The sequence below is a fragment of the Electrophorus electricus genome, chromosome 6, assembly GCF_041902795.1.
Source record: "Electrophorus electricus isolate QZ-2024a chromosome 6, ASM4190279v1, whole genome shotgun sequence".
Classification (NCBI taxonomy): Eukaryota; Metazoa; Chordata; class Actinopteri; order Gymnotiformes; family Gymnotidae; genus Electrophorus; species Electrophorus electricus.
The window spans coordinates 16,671,496-16,677,500 of NC_137502.1; the positions used below are offsets into that span (position 1 = coordinate 16,671,496).

At 48.6% G+C, this 6,005-nt stretch overlaps 1 protein-coding gene across 9 annotated transcripts in view; it reads right to left on the minus strand.

Moving 5' to 3' along the window:
• The window catches only part of arhgef17 (Rho guanine nucleotide exchange factor (GEF) 17), a 55,615-nt gene that overhangs the window by 22,328 nt on the left and 27,282 nt on the right, over positions 1-6,005 (minus strand). The window lies entirely within an intron of this gene.

Genomic DNA, 6,005 nt, shown 5'->3' on the forward strand with positions numbered 1-6,005 from the left:
GAATCGAGGTGAGTCGGTACCATATGGTGCAAAAGGGTGGTGTGTTAGATCTTGTAGTACAACATTCTGCAGGCTTCACTCTATAAAAACTAGGGAGCGCTCAACACCAGCTGCAGCGTTTCTCATCCTTCACAGAAAAATGATGGCGCAGATATAAATTCTGGACTTGACTGCACCAGAACAACCAGCGAGTCATGCCTCGGGTTACCAAAAAAAGTGTTATATTACTTTCACGTCAGAGAGCTGCTTTCAGAATCTCTCAGATCCAGCAACTGTGTGCGCGCGTGTACACACACCAGATCAGAAAGCCCCAACCAAAGGTCAGTAGATGTGCAAAATGAACCTTTTATCCAAGTTGCCATAGCAGCAAGAAGGTTCACCGAAAAACCAAATGCAGTGCAAGTAATTGCAGTGAGAGGAGCTCTTCCCACAAGCCCCCACTGCAGCCTGTGACTCTGCAGCCGCCGGGGCCCATGTGCTTCAAGGTGGGCTGAGGCATCAAAGGGCAAACGAGGGTAGCAAGGAAGGGAAGACAGATGCCAAACCAAAAATGAGCTGGCGTTACGAAACCTCCCCAGGAGAGGCTAGCGCCTTTCATCATCTGAAGAGTACGTTTGATTTTTTGGTTTTTGATGCTTTCGCTTTGCCACGACCCTCTCGTGTGAAGTTCATGGCGGTCTCTGCAGGGAAGCCACAGTGCGCTTGCTCCGTAGCACTCTCCTTTCCCGGTGGAGTGAGAGGAGCCAACGGGAAGGGCCCGGAATTGGCCCAGGACACCATGGCTGACCAGCTCTATGACATACTCGCTTTTCCTTTGATCTGGTGGCCAATTACAGGACCTGAGAGAACACAGCCTTCACAGGTTTCTCAGGCAGCCTAGTGGCCTTGCAAGCAGGTTACGTCGGCAATGGCTCACGCACACGATGGCCTAGGACGACCGTGCCTTTTGGTATTACTCAAGGGCACCTCCTTTGCGCCGCTGTGTGGAAAGAAAGGCCCTAAACAACATAAGATCCAACTTGCCGAGTACCGGATCAAAGCAGAGTGGAGCATCACTTCCTGAAAGGCCCCAACGCTCGAGCGTCCATCGCCCTCTCCCCCCTGCCATAACATTCTGTCTGATCCTGACTGGAAAGACCACGACTGGCCAATCACGAGCAGCGAGCTCGCTGTGAAATGCCGTTTGAATGTCTTCAAAAAGGACCGAGGCGAAAATCACTCCAGACCCCCCCAGACCCTTTTTTGGAGACACAACCTGAACGCTTCACGATCAAGGGATGATGATGTGCTCGTAATGTAGTCAAGAAGCAAACATTTAATCTACCTGTGAGAAGTTCAAATCTGATGAAAGGCCAAATGGAAAATGCAGCATTTGAAGGATGAAAAAGGATGCGTCTAAAATAACTCCCTGCCCCCCATGAATGTCCCCCCAACCCCTCCCAACGAACGTCCGCCCAATGACCTAACGGCTAAATTCAGAATCACTGTTTGGACAGTGTTCTTGGGGCTTATGATCCACTGCTCTGACGAGCTGTCCCGCCCTTGCAGTGGTCCCACACGGCTGCGCTGTGACTGGAATTCTGAAATCCTGGGCTTCCATCTGCCAGGATTGAGCCTGAACTCAGGGGCCTCGGCGTATGGCCACGCTACCGGACTGCACTGACTTTACCGGGCTGCAGGACGGGCCGCCTCTCTCTGCTTACACACACGAGCTTTATTCCACTGGAAGGTCAATGAGTGGACCCTCTCTCTCTCTGTCCCTCCCTCTCTCTCTCTCCCTCCCTTTTCCTCCCTCCTGCCCCCTTATTTAATTTCTATGTATTTTCGCTCTCAGAGCGCAGCAACGTTTCCAGCCACAGCCTTCTGGGGCCACTGAATCAGAGGGGTCACGACCTGGGAAGTGTTCTTTCAGGGACATAGTGCACAGAGATTTAAGAGGAGAGAAGTAAGCAGAAAGAATGAAAAAAGGCTAGAGCCTCGCAGGAGAGTAAAACACTTTATTTTGGAGGAATGGTACACTAGATGCCAAATGCCCGAGTCATAAAATAAAAGTGTCCATATGACGGGACTTAAAAAGAGCTGCAGCACACTTGACTCTTTTGTCATATCTTCCCATCTCTCACTTCCTGTCCCTCCCTGTTTTCAGTTGTCTCTCTATAATTCTCAGAAAGTGAGAGAGATTGAGAGAGAGAGAGACAGAGAGAGAGAGAGAGCATTTGTTTATCAAATCATCTATTCCAAACAAAGACAGCAAAGTATGAAGGCTAAATATGGTATGGATGCTGATGGACAGACAGACAGAAAAGCTGTGGGAGAAATTGCCCTTGGATATGTGAAGTAAAGCTTATGACTCCATTAGAGCCAGCCTGAGATACAGCGCAGCGCACCTGGCACAGGCCATTAGGATCTAAAGATATAACGACCTGCACCCAGAATCCGCAAAAAGCCTTCATTCCGGGATTCCGCCATAATGCTGCGATGAAGAATGATTGGGATGGTGCCCAAAGGTCTTGTCCTAGTAGGGTGTTCCATTATGTATTTGGATGAGTTATTACTATGTGCTAAATGTTCTTTGCTGCATAGTGGGAAGACCTTATGTAACACTACTTGTTATGTGTACAATAACAACAGATCTGTATTTAACCTAACAGGATTCAAGTAAATCAGAATTAATGAGGGAGATTTTTATATATATATATATATATATATATATATATATATATATATATATATATATATATATATATATATGAGACGAGAGCAGAGAACATGAGGAGAACGGAGTAACGTGCGCCATAGCACAGCACCTGAGGTTGCGCTTGCTGATCGATCCCTTGCACCCGTAACTCGGTCATTTCCATGGCAACCCATCCACCGCGGCGTTAAAACAACCCCCCCCCCCACCCCGTCCCCCTTGATCGGCTGCATTTATCTGCCTGCCTGCGTGCGTCAACGAGCAGAGGAAGGGACAGCCGTGGCCGCGAAAAGCGCGTCCCCTTCCAATACCTGGTCCCATTAGCCTACGGCGAAAGGCGAGAGCAAACAACACCGCCGAAGGATTCCGCTGGATGGAGCGTGGGGCTTCAGGATGCCGTTATTCTCGCCGTCGCCAATTAAAATTTAAAAAGCATGTGCGTCAAAGGCGCAGGTAAGCAGCATCCCATCAGCAACCGTAAGTATCCACAACACGACAGAAAAAACAACAACAAAACAACAACCCATTGGCAGTTGATGCACTGAAGGCTTTAAGTGCTCTCTATTTCCAGCTTCCAAAATGCATCATTACACCAGTAAAAGTCTCTGAGCTCGGTAAAAGCCCCATTTGTCCATTACACGCAATAGAACTCCTCTGATGAAAATGTACGTGAGTTTTGTAATGGATTCTGTATTCGGAGCCCCCCCCCCCCCCTCATTTCAGACAAATGAGTTTGGGCGAGAGTTCCGGCGACTTGGGAGCGCTCGCTGGTTGTTAGGGGCAGGAGCGTGGAAGCTCGCCTCTGCGCTGGAGAGACGGGCACGTAGGAAAGAGAAAGGCGGCCTCGACAGATCAATGGCGAGAACGCTTCGCTTCATGGCATTATGTTCTCATCCTAACAGTTGTGCGCGGCTGCACGTAGCACTTTGTCATCATCAAGATACGTTGAATCACAACACGGCAGGGCGCAGCACACCTGCTGCTTTAAAACAAGGCATGCAGAGCACACACACACACACACACACGCAAAAGCACATGTGAGTCTATATTAAGACATAAGAGCCCTATTCTCCAGGTTATTTGATCTCTCTCCCCGTCTCAACCACGCCCCCACCCCTCTGCCCGCACACATCACTCTTTCATCAGAGCACCTGGCAGGTGCTGCTGACAGACAGCCTGGCAGTAAAAACTCCCCGAGTGCAATAAAAACTCCAGACCACGCTTTAGTGGCCTTTCGCCACCAGGGGGTGCTAGTGAGCTCCAGAGCAGCAAACGCACATACTAGAGCCATTAAAATTCGAATAAAAATAAACAGGACAGGAATGTAGCAATATGTCTGCGTTTATATCCAACTCGCACTCCCGCATGTATACTGGAAAATGCTTTCACCACCTACACTGCACCTGGACCAGATGTGCACATGCAGGTACAACATTTCAGGCTCCTCTGCAGGACGGTAGGTGTCCACGTGGAGGGATGCTCACCACTGTTTTACAGACGGGTTACGGTCAGGGCAGCTTGGGTGGAGCAAGGAGACAAAACCGACGCCGGATCAGTCAAGCACAAGAGCCGTGCTGTGAAACGGTCACAGGGATGGGCGGAGCAGCACGTGGGAGGGGCAGCGGGGCAGGTACTAGTGGGCTGGCGAGGCAGGGAAGAAGCTGACACTGGCCTCTATTGTTAAAGCAAGGGGGAATAACACTATGGAGGTTAAGCCATATGATATCATGGGAAGTAGGACTGACGCAAGTGTAAGGCGAGACGTGGGACTCGCAGACGGGCGTGTGTCCCGGGCAGGCCTGTGCTCTGAGCACTGTTTCGGCCACGCCGGCAGACGCTGGGTTAAAAACGCCAGCACCCAGGATTCAAACTTGAGCTCGTCACTCAATAGCCATTGTGAACGAGTCTTATAAACTCACAGAGTTCTGCATGTCCAGCTTTTTTTCCCCCGTGGGGTGATATGGGGCATAGGAGGCTTATTACACACACACACACACACACACACACACACACAGAGTAACAAAAGAAGAGCAGTGCTAATAAAATGGGTAAAATATCAGGTCATGAATGAAGATTACTGGGAAGGTGTGCGTGTCTATATAAGGTCTAAAGATTAAGAACAGTCAGGCTAAACATTTGGTGACCCCATTCATTTCAAGGCTCATACCAAACAAATCCAGCAAGATACTCATCAGTGTATGAGGCAGTCAAATAGCTCACTGCTCCCTTAACCCAAACTCATGGCCGGAAATTCCTCCCTCGTCTCTCTCCCCCCCCCCCCCCCCCATGTCTCTCTCTCTCCCACCTCTTCTTTTCGTTCTCCTCGTGAGAAACTCATATCTATTTTTAGGGCCTGGTCTCTTAACAGGAGGAAAATGGAGGGAATGTGCTCATCACTTTTGTGCAGTTATCTTTTTCATCTCTTGTAGGAACACAGAACCATGGTCACTCACAATAAACAAATGTATTTCTCTCTGCCTAGAACATCCACATGCGTGTCTGAACTCTCTCTCTCTCTCACAAACACACACACACACACACACACACAAACATACAAGTCAGACTAAGTTTAAAGGAGTAAAAAAAAACAAAACAAAAACCCCCAAAAAACCACAACCCCAAAAAACCAAACTTCCTTACCCCAGTCTAACCAAGGCACCACACCCATATACTTACATGGCCCGCACACGCACACACACACACAAAAATGATCCTTTATTTGACATATTTCTTTCTAATTTGGGGAACAGTACAATTCAGGTGTGTCATACAGGTCAAGGACCTAACAGAGAGAGAAAGGGAGGCTGAAGTAGAGAGAGACTGAGACGGGGAGATAGAGAAAAAAAACAGCATGAAACGTAGGCAGACGGAAAAGAAACCGATTCTTTCTCAGTAGAGTTCAAAAGCACCATAAAGAGTGGAGTTTTTACATTGTTTTTTTTTTTTTTACTAGTCACTGCTCCAGGGCTTTCAGTATGCCTCCTTAATCCCACCCTTTCATCTGTCCCACTCTCCACCCCTCTACTCACATTAAAAACACTACTCAAAAAAGCAAAAAAAACCCCCCAAAACAAGAGTCCATTAGCAGCGCTGGCAGCTATACCACAGTACATCCATGATGGACAAGGTCCCCTCGTACAGCAGACACGTCGCCAGACACCACACACAGACCACTCTCAGAGGAGTGAAGGGCTACCTCACCCAAACCAGCCACAAAGTACAACCTCGACTGACCCCAGGGGATTGTGCAAGGTGCTTCAAGGTCAACGTGTTCTCTTATCCTTCAGTCGACTTATTGATTTATTGTTAA